Raw genomic sequence first — 14480 nt, 5'->3', positions numbered from 1 at the left:
TGAAATTTTTTGCTGTTGAAAGTATTCTGGATATCCTCTGGGAGAACCAAAATGGTTTGGGTTTGAAATTTGCCTAAGTCTGCCAATATGGTATTGCTTTTCCTACTAAAACGTGATATTTAGAGTTAAAGTCTAATTTTCTCAGGCTTTAAATCTCAAAAATGGTTTCAAATAGGGTCCTGAAATCTTTAGGTGTTGAAAGTATTCTTGGAACAATCAAGGAAAATCACAGTGGTTCACAATGGACATATGTATGCCAAAGTCTGCCATTATGAATTTTATTTCTTTAGGAAGAACACTCAAGCTTACTCAAAACATTGTGTTTTAGAATGAAATACAATTCCATAATGGCAGACTTTGGCAAATTTCTGACCCAAACCATTTTGGTTTTCCCAGAGTATTTCCAGAATACTTTCAACACCAAAAGATTTCAGGACCCTATTTGAAACCACTTTTGAGATTTTAGCCTGAGAAAATCAGACTTTAACTCTAAATATCGCGTTTTAGTTGGAAATGCAATGCCATAATGGCAGACTAAGGCAAATTTCTGACCCAAACCATTTTGGCTCTGCCAGAGTATATCCAGAATACTTTCAACACCAAAAAATTTCAGGACACCATTTGAAACCATTTTTGAGATTTTAGCCTGAGAAAATTAGACTTTAACTCTAAATATCGCATTTTAGTGGGAAATGCAATACTATAATGGCAGACTTGGGCAAATTTCTGACCCAAACCATTTTGATTCTCCCAGAGTATTTTCAGAATACTTCCAAGATCCAAAGATTTCAGGACATCATTTGAAATCATTTTAGAGATTTTAGCCCAAGAAAACCAAGTTTTAGCTTGAAATATTGGCATTTAGCATGAAAACTCAATTTCTAGGGTGCCATTATGGATTTATAGGAAATTTTTGAAAACTCAAGTTTGATTTTTCCTGGAGCTTTCTCTGGAGTGTTTAATTACTGAAAATTTCAAATGTGTACCTTAAAAAGTTTAAAAGTTGTGGGTCCTCAAAAATGCTGCTTTCATGCATTTTCCTACCCAGAATCGAAGAAAATCAGCCTTTTTAGACTGAAATTGAAACATTGAGCGATCTCGCTGGGGTTATTTTGTCTTTTTGTGTTGAATATTAGTACAAGACACCATTTAGAAACCATTTTGACCCTTTCCTGGCCTTTTATAGTCTTAAAATGGGCAAAAAATGCCATTTTTACTCATTTTTGGCTTTAGTGCGAATCAAAGACCCCCCTGGGGAATGCTGGATTTTTGACCTAGGAGGTTAAAAATTGCGCAAAATGTCTTACAATAGATTAAATTTTCACAAAAAAATATTACACTTTGAATTCTTTGACTTTGCCATTTGACGATCTACCCTATAGAAGGATTCCACATGCCAAATATCCCAAACAACCTGATTATCCCTTTAAAACTTTTGGGTTTTCCCCCAAGACTTTCAAGAAAATTTTTTTTACGGTCGCCAGATCCGGAATGTCCCGGAAAAAAACGGTTTGTCGGGATTTTCTCGAGGTTTCATCATTGGTTATTACTGATTTTTTTTCAATTGGCTTGATTATTTCTTTACACAACTTTACAGGAAAAGGTATTTCATGGTGATGCCCAAAACTTTGCACTGATTGATTACCAATCCGGAACTCCTTAAAAATAACCGGAACAGCCGAAAACCGGTGGAAAACGGATTTCCTTGATTTTTTTGATTAAACTCGATAGATTTTCATTACTTTTTAATTTAAGGAAAATAGTTATTTCCAAAATGTAATGGGGCCCAATTTCGAAGAAAAATTATTTCTGGCCGCCAAATCCAGAAATGTCCCGAAAAAAATTCCTCGAGATTTTTTCATCACAGTGGAGTCTCCATAACTCGAACACGCACAGGGAACACGAATTTGTTCGAGTTGGAGAAAGGCAACCGGGCATTGTTAACTGAAGGGACTACAAAAGTTGTTCGAGTTAAGGAGACATTCGAGTTAAAGAGACTCCAGTGTAGTTTTTTCTGACGTTTTGTTTATTTTGAATTTAATGTTTGCTGTTGATCAGCCAAGTACTGTAGGTCCATAAAAGTATCACTTGTTTCTATGATGTGAAATCGATTTCACGCCCTAAAGTATTGACCATAACTATGCAAAATACGGTTCTAAATTCTTGATAGGTTTTATTATGGTTTTTTGAGAGGCCCGGAATCTTCGAGTTATAGAACTTCGAGTTAGCGATTTTCGAGTTAGGAATTTTCGAGTTAGCTAAATTATGACGTCACAATTTGCACTTTTATGACGTCATAATTTAGCTAACTCGAAAATTCCTAACTCGACTCTAACTCGATTTTTTATTTTCAAAAAGTATTTTTCCGAGTTAAAATTAACTCGAATTTTATTTTTCGAAAAAACTTTTTCGAGTTAGCTAACTCGAATTTCTTTTTTCACAAAACCTTTTTTCGAGTTAGCTAACTCGGAATTTATTTTTCGCTCACAAGTTTTCGAGTTAGAGGCACATAATCTTCGAGTTATATGATCGAGTTATATGGCCTCGAGTTATGAAATCTTCGAGTTAAGGTCCGTAACTCGAAATAAAAATGAAGCATTTTCATTTCGAGTTAATTTTTTAACTCGGTTTTTTTATTGACCATTTTCCTCTCGAGTTAAATCAAGCAAATTAACTCGAAACCATTTATACAGCATTTTGATTTCGAGTTAAATAACTCGAAATGAAAATTTCGTCAAAATGATTTCGAGTTATATAACTCGAAACTAAAATGCCATCAAAATGATCTCGAGTTATATAACTCGAACTCAAAATGTTACAATATTGGTTTCGAGTTACGTAAATAGGGTTAGTTGTGTCTGTCAGTTAGGTACATGTTGGATGGAAAAATTGACTTTTCAAATAACAATTTCAGCCGTTTAAAACCATGGAAGCAAATGGATTTTGTGTTGAGTAATCAAGCAATGTTGCGGATTTTTAGCCATTTTTTCAGCCATTTTAGGGGTTCTAAACGACGAAGTTTTACAATTGACCCCAGTTTCGTCATCTGCTTTTCGTCATAAAATAGTCAGAATTGAATCGTTAATTAGATTGCCTTTCGAGAACTTTTTGAAAATCTTATTTATAGGAATTTGTATTAAAAAGTGACGTCATCAAAAAATGCCCCAAACTTTATCAATCGACTATTCTTTCTGCATTCTGGTGGTTCTAGAACCCTTAAAGCCTAAAGTACCCCCAGTTAGACAAAATGGGTGCCAGGTATGTGCGAGCCATAATAAGGGTTCTTGTCAGACGCCCTCGAAAGTTCCTCAAAGGAGTACAAAAACCATTAAAAAACAATTAAGTCTCTGTAAGGGTTCCAAAATTACCGAAATAAGAAAAACTGACTCCATCAAAGGGTCATAAATTCTTGAATCTTAGACTAAAATTTATGAACATTCTGGCTGAATTTTGAGGGAATAGTCTCTCTTTTCTTAGCGTGAGAAAATGTCCAAAAATGGGCAGAATCTTCGAAAGGCAGCCTCTCTAAGAGCCCAGGAGGTGTAGTCGGATTTTGGACTGACGGTATGTACGGGCTAAAAATCGCAGTGGTTTTCCCGAACACCCTTATAGTGCATTTTTTCACCAAGTCGAATAACCTTACAGCGTAGTCTAGTTTTTGTCCCTGAGGTGATTGACAAATAAAAAAAAGACACGCTTGGTGCGATGTGCGATTATTCTATGTATTTATGTAATTTTGCATCTAATAGGGATCCAAAAATGGGAATCGAATCCCTTATAAAAATTTTGACTGGGCAATTTCATTTTTGTGAGAACTTAGAAATTTGTACCCTTACAGTGCAAGCGGCAAAAAAAGGGAATAAAGGCTTTAAAGCGATCTCTGTGTATCACAGTGATTTTACTCGCGCATCTTTAGGGAGTGGTCAGAAAGTATCTACTAGGGGGGGGGAGGGGGTTTGAGAAAGAGGGTGTCGAAAAAATATTTTTCAATCTTGCCTCCCCCAAACCGAAAACTCGTGGCTACGCCTCTGGCAGTTGCTAAATATTATTGTAGCTTTAAATCGTCCATTTTGAGAGGTTAAAGAACATTCTAAGTGACATTTATTAGGAGTGGGTACCAAAAATATATTGACTGGTTATGAGGTGGCTTGAAATTTTTTCGAGGATATCAGGGAGGGGGTGCGAAATTTAATAATAGATACTTTCTGACCACTCCCTTATTGGTGAAATTCTAAATCGCTAAAAATCACAATGTCTAGTGCAGTATATTTGCCTCTCCAATTAAGTATTTAACAGTCCTTCTTCTCGAAATTTATCATTTATCCCACAGCACTACCTCACATTGAAAAATCTATACTCCACAGAGTGAATCTAGCTAGATATATTCCCTCTCACAGTTCCCTCTCCAGTTCATCCCGGCAGTCGGGATATTAACATAAAAATATTTGACGTCAATTATTTAGAATTTTATGACGTTTAATAAACGCAAGATATCGGTAATTCCGGGGATAACTCGCAAAATAAATCGAAATAAAAAAAAAAGAAAAAACTACCCCTAAGTTTTGACCTAAGGAAGGTGTATGCTAAAACTTTTCAAAGGGTTCTCTTCTGTTCACAATTTGACAATTCGGTCCTTATTGACTCTACTACTATAAGAAAGCTATAGCCCATCCACAATCCGTGGAAACCGACGACAAAAGAGCCTGTCATCATTAACTCGATGGAAAAATTTGCCTTTTTTCTTTCGAGTTAAAATACGTTATATAACTCGATGAAAAAATTTGCCATTTTGATTTCGAGTTAAAAACAACATTTTAACTCGATGGAAAAAATCATTATTTTTCTCTCGAGTTAAAATGAGGAATATAACTCGATGAAATTATTTGCAATAAAAAATCCGAGTTATATAACTCGAGAGGAAAATGGTCAATAAAAAAACCGTGTTAAAAAAATAACTCGAAATAAAAATGAAGCATTTTTATTTCGAGTTATGGGCCTTAACTCGAAGATTTCATAACTCGAAGCCATATAACTCGATCATGTAACTCGAAGATTATGTGCCTCAAATCCTGAATGGTTTTATTCAAAATTCGAATGTTTTTATTTATAATTCGAATATTTTAATTCACAATTCGAATGTTTTTATTCATAATTCGAATGTTTTTATTCATAATCTGAATGTTTTTAATCATAATTCGAATGTTTTTATTCATAATTCGAATATTTTATTCAAAATTCGAGTTTTAGTTTGGAAATTCGAATTCTTAGCTCTACCATCTACGGTCGAAGCTCCAAAAGGAAAGGAAAGAAAACAAAAAAAACACTTCAATCTCTTCAATGGAATTGAAGCTGAGCAAGAAGCTAATCACCTGCGTACCTGAAAAAGATAAACACAAAGGCCACGCAGTATCGAAAAGTGAAATACCAAAGCTGAAGAAAAGTTATTGGTTTGTTTTAACATCTTTAAAAAGGAACAACGACACTCTCTTTTGAATTTGTAGAATCACAAAGAAGTAATGTTAGAAATATTCAATATAACTCTCAAATGTATTGTATATACATAACTAACATACCTTGAAATAATCTGCAACATATCTGTAGAACTGACAAAACAATTATCTGGATTTTTGTTGGTGCACACATAAGATACATCAGGGCACTTAAATTCAATAAATCTAATTTCTCATCTTTTACAAAATCTCCACTCCACATTAAACAAGAAGAAAGGAGGAAGAAAAACGAGCAAACTTCCTTCCCCCTACCTTTTCGAAATTTTCTGGATTTTTCTACTACCATACAAAAAATTCCAAGATAGCTAACTCGAAAACTTGTGAACGAAAAATAAATTCCGAGTTAGCTAACTCGAAAAAAGGTTTTGTGAAAAAGAAATCCGAGTTAGCTAACTCGAAAAGGTTTTTTCGAAAAATAAAAATCAAGTTATTCCTAACTCGAAAATCCTTTTTTGAAAATAAAAAATCGAGTTAGAGTCGAGTGACGTCATAATTTGCACTTTTATGACGTCATAATTTAGCTAACTCGAAAATTGCTAACTCGAAGTTTTCTTACTCGAAGATTCCGGGCCTCGTTTTTTGATGTTTAAAAACATATTCTTGTTGTTAGGGGTTTACTTACCTTGTCGATATTTGAAATTTGCATTTACTTGCTACATTCCATATGCTACTCTACTTTGTATTTTAAGGCTCGGTGTACACCTAAAGCTTGTTATTGTAAAATCGACATTTCTAATATTTCGAACGTTTTAATCAAAGGCGGGAATTATCGACCAATCAGAGAAAAGAATTTGCTTTGTTTGTGTTTTTAAACAAAAGCAAGAGATTTTTTGCTCTTATGCTCACATTTTGGAGATTTTGAGAGAAAGGCTTGCGGACACGTTTTCTTTCATTTCAGCCCAAGACTATTCGGGAAAAGATGCAAGAATAATCACAGGAGATATCATGACCACAGCAAACTTTTTGTTTAAAAGACACATTCATGAAATAGCAGAATTGAATGCTGCAGAAGCTGCCAAATTGAAATCAGATACTATTCAACAAGCTATCGACCGTTATCTCAAATTCGAAGAGGAAATGGGCCAGAAGAACCATTTCAATGCTATTCCACCTAAAGGTTCACAACCCTAAAGCTAAGTTTTTATTTTTTATTAATTACATTGTTGATGTAGGAAAAAGTTTAAATCATGAATTAAAAAGATTTTTTGAATGTACCAAATATTAAATTCTGTGTCATTCGAATATCACAAGATTTGGTCATTTAGAAATTAGAAATTTTTAAATCAACTTGAAAAAATTTCTCATGTTTTGCAGACCATTATTCAAAAAAAAAATCTTCTTCTCAAACAGAAACAGATTTCTAAAAATGATGCCACGTTTTTTTTATAAGAACATCTAAAATTTTTGAAGCCTTCGGATGTTTTTAACTTTTTTAGATTGAAGCCTAAAAATGTTCTTAAAATGTTCTTATTTTCGCCATTTTGTGGGTATTTTTGTGCGTTTTTCTAAGAATTCGGGTGTTTTAGAGTCCCCAAAGCCTTAAAACGAAGCCTTATGTTCTTATATAGTTTTTTGGACCTACCCCGGTGGGGTAGAGGTCCTATAAATTAACCGATGTCCGTCCGTCCGTTCGTCTGTTCGTTCGTCCGTCCGTCCGTCCGTCTGTTACCAGCTTTTCTCAGGATTGGCTCATTAGTTTTTTTTGATTTTTGGCACAATGATGCAAAATGGTAATGCCCAAAATGTGACGGAGCCCGATTTTCGAAAAAAAAATTATTTCCGGCCGAAAATGCCGGAAATATGCCGGAAAAACCGGTTTTTTGGCATTTTCTCAAGATTTCATCATTAGTTTTTTCTGATTTTTTGCACAAAGATGCGTATTAGCAATGCCCAAAACTTGGCCGAGTCCGATTTTTGAGAAAAAATTTTTTACGGTCGAACATGCCGGAAATATGCCGGAAATCGCCATTTTTGCAGATTTTCATCGGACTTTTTCCTTACATTTCGTTGTTTGTTCACACAAAAACATTATTAATAGCAATGCCCACCATGAAGCATGGTTCAATCGTCAATAGAGCTGAGTTTTGAAGCCGGAACTTTCTAAAAATCGCTGGTGCAGCCCATTTTCGCCGGAAAAACGGTATTTCTTGATTTTCTCGAGCTGTATTTTATATTTTTTTATGAAATTTTGCACACTGATGCAAAATGATAATACCTAAAATGTGACGGAGCCGATTTTGGAAAATAAATTTTTCCGGCCGAAAATGCCGGAAATATGCCGGAAAAACAGGTTTTTTAGCATTTTCTCGAGATTTTATCATTAGTTTTTTCTGAGTTTTTGCACAAAGATGCGTATTAACAATGCCCAAATCATTGCCGAGTCCGATTTTTGAGAAAAAGATTTTTCCGGCCGAAAATGCCGAAAATATGCCGGAAATCGCCGTTTTTGCAGATTTGAATTGGGCTTTTTCCATACATTTCTTTGTTTATTCACTTAAAAAAATTATTGATAACAATGCCACCATCAAGCATGATTCAATTGTCAATAAAACTTTTGCAATTTTGCAACCGGAACTTTCTATTTCTTTTTTCCCTAAACCCTTCCCCCCCCATCAACAATCAATGATGACATTTAATGCATTTTCGCTAAGCGCTATATTTTCTTAATGATTGTTTTTCTCCTTATTGCTATCTAAGTTTCATCATCAGGTAGGTCCATTCAGCATGTTGCTTGTTCTTATAAAAAAGTATACTTTTTGACAGATTTTGAACCCAATTTCGGTGATTGTCGACCCAAACTTCTTTTCCTTTTCATAGACTCATTTTTGCAAAATCATTTTTGTCTGCTTATGACTGTTCGATTTTTAATGTTTCGGTGTCGATTTCATAGAATAAAAAAATTGTCAATAGAATGGGTGAAATTAAAGGAAGAAAGGCTCGGTAAGAATTTTTATTCAAGTATTTTTGAAGTATCAAAAGAGAAAATAAACAACTACGGAAGGTAAACTTCAGTGTCGTACTGAGCCTAGACTAGCAAGCGTCTGTCTTTCTTGGACACAGGAACGCGGGAATAGTGCTTATAATAAAGAGTTCTTATAAAAAATAGAAATTGTCGCGGGAGAGTGGATTGGAAAGACAGACTAGTTCCAAGTGGTGCAATACGGGATTTTGCTTCAATCTAATCTCAGGCAACGTTCCCTCGAAAAAGAGGGAAGATAAAATGAATGGACACGGCTTATTTTTTCTTCTATTCTCATCGCAATATTTGAGTTTCTCGGAGTTATGGATGAGAAAAAAGATATAAACACAAAAACAGAAAAACGTGGCGAGGACTTCGGAGGACTTCTCCAACTTTTTTGCTAGAGAAATTTTTTAATGCTTTTAAATGTTTATAAACACAGATTTAAACTGTCTTGGCATTCTCTATCTGAGATAATTTATTCATACATTGTTTCTGGCTTGGTTGGGACGTTGATTTATTAACAAAAACAAACAAACTCATATCTGCATATATGGATCATACTTTCACTTTTTCATGTGATTGTTGTGATTGAAAGATTTTTTGATTGTGTATATGGTTATAAACATTCATGACATCTTTTAACACTGGGATCTTTGAAATTTTGTCAGCTTGGTACGTTGGTAAATCTATAGTACAAGTGCAATATTTATGACATTATGACACAGCTGAGATTGACTGCATGCAGGATACTATTTGCTGGGAATGTTCAATATGTTAATATGCTCACATTCATTGGGTAACAGATCACTGCTTTTTTCTATGGGTATATACAAGTTAAACCTGATAACCTTATCCCAGAGAATGTAACTCCAAAATGGCTACAGAAATCCTCAAAAATTAAGATGGAAAGTATGGTATTTATATAACATTTTTGGTGGTGCAATATGGTGTAGAAATGATGAAAAATGATAATTTGGAATTTAAAAATTGAATGCTTTTTACGTGGAAACAATATTCTGACAAGCTGACCACTGAGACACATCTTGGTTCTATTTGTGAATGAAAACTGAACTGAACAACATTTTGCATTGAGATGACTGGTTTCCTGGGCTTTCGGATGCCCGTCGTTTAGCTGGATTTCACTACCTTTGACTCTAAATGGTAGATGTACGAGGATGTTTTGGGTTTTCACTACTGACAGACTTCCAGGGGGGGGGGCACTTAGGCAAAATTAAGTACGGGGACATGCCGCTGACCAGGGTCCCTTTTTCAGACTCTTGAGATATCTGATATGGTCCCAAAATTTACTAAAATTTTCAAGATGTAGACAATTTTTAGGGTGGAAATTTAAAAATATTTGAATTTTTCGTCTACTTTAAGTCACTTTTGCCAATTTACAGGGTTAAAGTGGGAAAATATTTTGATTTTTTTCGATCGAATCATCTTTCGTTCTGAAAGGGTCCCAAATTTAACAAACATTCATATCTCACAGGGTCCACTTTTCAAACTCCAGCGTGGCATAACCTGATAGCAGCTGTGGAGTTTTCTACGCGACACGCTGAAGCTCTAAAGATCGCTGAAAACTAACATCTGAGGAAAATGGCCCTATTTCTACAGAAATTTTGAGTCAACTTTTTGTTTCATGCCGAAAACTTAAAAATTAAAATGGCGCTCCATAAAAAGTGCGTTTTATAAAATTTTTTGAAATTCTGCCCCACAATGCTTTGCGAGTGGAAAGGTTTCAAATTGGAGGCGGAAGGTGAAAATGGATGTTTGTTATTGTTTTGAAACTCGAGTTTTTTGGTCTTTATACTGTTTATACTTTATAAACTTCATAAAAGTATTCAGTAATGGTTTGTAGTCATTTTTCTATAGCTTAAGTTTTCTTCTACTGATAATATAAAGATGTTTGTTTATGATTTTTCTCTCTTTTTAAGTGATATTTGTGTATGATGTTATTATACTTTGTTTTCTCTTGTGTAATCAGTTTAAAGCAAAAAAGATTCTTTTTTGAGCATATTCATCCATTAAAGAACCTTGTTTGTGTAATACAATAATGTTTTGCATGCTTCTTTTCCAAAAAAAGTTCTGAATTTGCTTTGAGAGAACTTGACATATCTCCCGACCCAAAAATTGTCGGCCATGACACCCTTCCCTGTCGACATTGCACTCGGACCTGTTCCTCTTAAATAAAATTCTACGCGGTCCGCGTACAGGCGCGCGACCATATTCTTCAGATTGTATATTTTCGCCCACGTCTTTAGAGCTTCAGCGTACTGGGCCAGAAAATACACAATCTGTTATCAGATTAGCGTGGCACGTCCCGGTTATTCGCCAGGGTGCCCCCGGCAGACTTCTACCTTGTAATTTTGTGTTGTCCCCTGGTGTTGTTGAACAAGTTCAGACTGAAATTTATACGTGAAAAAACCTACAGTTTGAAAATTTATGAAAATTTTGATTGGATTTTTGCCAATTTAAAAAAATCTACTTGGATTTGGAAGTAATTTTATGTAGGTACTTTATATTATTGTTATAGCAAAATTAAAGATCAATATGAACAAATACATATAATTTTATGTTAAGTAAAAATTGTTGCTTTTTTGAAAACATTTTTCATTTTGGCTTCTACAAAAAAAAAAGTTTTCTTATGCCTGCAGTGGCCTGATCTTTTATATTTTTGATGCCGTTTTTCTAAAATATTTTAATCTTTTTCATTTGAAAAAGATTTTTCCCCTTATATATATGAATATTTTTGTTTTGGGGTACCTAGCTGGTAGGTACAGTCTAGTTCATATTCTTTTCATTCACAAAAATATCATACTTTTTGTGAATAGTTTCAACTCCTTGTCTTGTTGTTGGTATCTTATTAGTGCATTTATGCATGAATTATGGAAGAAAGAACTTTTTTCAAAAACTTTTTTCAAAAAAAAAGCTTCTAAATTGACTGATATTTCATTGTACATTGTACTCACCTTCTTTTATAATACATTAAAATCCAAAAATAATCAGGATGTGAGTTTGTTTTGATTTGAGTGAATTGAATTTAGTTTTAAAAAAATAATAATAATAAAGCATAAAAAGCACAGAGTTTTGTCTTACTTTTTTATTCCAATCCGCGAGCTTGAGTGCGCTGTTTTTAGTGAGCACTCCGCCGCGGTATAAAAAGCACTCCACCGTTTATTTAGTAAATAGCGCCTCTTGGAACTAGTCTTTGTATTCAGTGAACATATAGAAAAATAGATCCTATTGCAAGTTTAATCTGCAGCGAAATACAACGACGTGGTTTACTAGTCTATACTGAGCCCTACTGATAATTCGAGAAAAAAGTGAAAGGACAAATAACTGATGCAAAGGCTCATAAATGCTGTATTTCATATTGTACCCGTTCAAAAAGGGGTCTGGTAAGCAAGAGATCATATTTTGTACTTACTTTTGTACCTTATCCAAAAATTTATGCTCAGGAATGTTTTCTTTTTTCCTCTCGATAAGCACTAAAGTTGTCAAAAGAATGTTTTGATATGGCGCTCTAACTTTCGACAGTCTGATAAAACATGGGACAGCAATTCGGCCATCATTTTACCGAATCTCCAAAGTCATTTAATTAACATAGTCATAAATCTCATAGAAAACAAATTTGTTGTCAGAGATTTAACAGTAAGTGAAAATACAGACCAGAAAGTCAACAATCCCATGATATAACCACTCGTCCCAAGTTAGAGCTGTTGACGGTAATCATTTTGGCGTAGTAGAGTAGTGGTTATTACGCTTGATTCCTGTCTGGGAGGCCCGAGTTCGATACCCACCGCGGTACTACGATTCACTTGGCAGGTGAATGTACCTTCGCCCAGGTCAACCCATACCATGTGAGGAGAATTAGGTAGTCTGGGTAGATACTTCCAGACGTGCTGCAACACTCCCTACAGGTTCGGCCTTGCGATGAACATCGTTCTCCCAGTGTCGTTCGAGTGTCAATGTATATGCCATAACCCACGTGAGCTCGCACCTGCAGGGTTGCAATGTCTGTGTTCACAGTGATTCCTACTCCTTGATGAGTAGGACCCATTCCGATCGCTATCGGAGGGCATATATCTATATCCATCAAAATCAAACTCGAGCCACCGTGACAGTTGTCCTTGGCGGACATCGATTGTTTCAGATTGTTTTCTAAAACAATGGAACGGCAACGGTTTGCTCTCCACATTTTTATTTGATATTTATCCAGAGTTCTATGATAAATCCATGCTGTGAGGAGGGAGAGCAATGGGTTTCTCTGGGGTTTCTCTTTTATAGGTTTTTTTATTACATTTTACAAAGAGGTTGTTTATCACCTTTTTCTTAGCCTATAAGCAAAAAGCTTGTACTCATGTCTTTTTTTAAGCTGTTAAGGCATAATGATTTAAGTTAAGTTGTTTTTTAGGGTCCGACTTTTTTAGATGGGGGTCCGACATTTTAAGATCGGGGTCCGACTTTTTTAGATGGGGGTCCGACTTTTTTAGATGGGGGTCCGACTTTTTTAGATGGGGGTCCGACTTTTTTAGATGGAGGTCCGACTTTTTAGATGGGGGTCCGAATTAGGGTCCGATTTGAGGTCCTATCTTGGGTCCAAAATAGGGTCCGGGGTCAGGGTCCAAGGTCCGGGTCCGACTTTTATAGTATGCCATTTTAATAACCATTCGAATCATTTTCGAAGAATCGAATGTTTTGATGTTGATTTCACCAAAATACAGGAAGTAAAAAAAACAAAGAAGAGACAAACGGAGAGAGAAAAGTTTGTTGATATTTTTCAAGTTGACAATAAACCAGTTATCACACTTTACTCGTACAATATTAGATATGTTTTTCTCGTTCAGAGTTTTCTATATTTTCCTCGCCTAAATATAACGAAAAATCTGAACTCGAAAAATATATCCCATATTGTACTCTTTACCGTGTGATAACTATCACTTATAGCCCTAATGATAGTTCAACTTCATGATTAAAGTTATTTCAGATCATACTGTTACATGTTACTCATTATGTCAGGACATTAAATTTAAACTTAAATTAGTTTTTTCAATGAAAATCACCTACATTCTGGGGAAAGAATCGAAAGAATACAATTTTCGGGATAACAAAATCTTTTGAAAATTATTTTCCTACAAATTAAAATATTTCTAAGATTTACTGTTATAGTTAATCCAATTCAAAACATATCAACATTTACATTTACAGTACTACATTTAAAGCCATAAAAATAAACCTACCACATTTTGGGGGTTATAGCGAAAATGGGACAAAAAGAATTAGCCTATCTATCAAAAGTAATAAAACTAACCCCTGGGAAAGCATTTTGGGAATTCAAAATTTCGTTGAAAATATTTTTTTTGGGTAATGAAAAGTCGGGGAAAAATTTGGTCAACTTCGGTCATTCTCCACCGATTTTTTTCTTCCCTGATCCGGCAGTGCTTGCTAGGAAAGTGCAAAATTATTTACATTTTTTTTAGACATTTTTAATTTCAAAAGTTCTAAACTTCAGAGCTCGAAGCCCTTCTTTTACGAATATAATGTATTTTGGCTTGATTTTTACTATTTACGTCACCAGTCTGTTTCTTTCGTCGCATGATATAAAAATTTCTATCACTTGTGTCTGACGTATAACCAGTTGCAGTGTCTGCAATATAAATGTCATTTGAAGATGATGTACCAGGTGAATGTACGCAATATATGTTGTTCCGACCTGAACTCATATATCTATTGTCTACCAAAGCATCCACGTTGCGGCTCCGTTTCTTGGTGTAATATCTTTTGTATTTACTGTTCTGTTGAACCTTCAGGTTTTGCTCCCTCAGATATTTATTGAACAGCAATTTTGAAAGAGTAACAGTGACTTGTTCGGAATGATCATTTCCATAAGATAGGTTTTGACGCAAATTTCTTTCGTCAATAATGTGGTAGTTTCGGCGGTAGCGATCTTCATTCTCTATTCTATTGCTTTTATTTCTTCTTACAAGAAGATGATCGTCACCTCT

At 34.8% G+C, this 14480-nt stretch overlaps 1 protein-coding gene across 1 annotated transcript in view; it reads left to right on the top strand.

The window, feature by feature from the left end:
- The window catches only part of LOC136815619 (ufm1-specific protease 2-like), a 32695-nt gene extending 25966 nt beyond the window's left edge, over positions 1-6729 (top strand). The window contains exon 5 of the mRNA XM_067072075.1: positions 6409-6729. The gene's annotated coding sequence lies outside the window, so the exon portion shown is untranslated. The remainder of the gene's footprint in view (positions 1-6408) is intronic.
- Positions 6730-14480: the final 7751 nt, after the last annotated feature.

This window comes from Clytia hemisphaerica, unplaced genomic scaffold, assembly GCF_902728285.1.
Source record: "Clytia hemisphaerica strain Z4C2 unplaced genomic scaffold, Clytia hemisphaerica genome assembly, whole genome shotgun sequence".
Lineage (NCBI taxonomy): Eukaryota > Metazoa > Cnidaria > Hydrozoa > Leptothecata > Clytiidae > Clytia > Clytia hemisphaerica.
The sequence above is the reverse complement of the archived record's forward strand: the minus strand, read 5'-3'. Positions and strand labels throughout refer to the sequence as shown.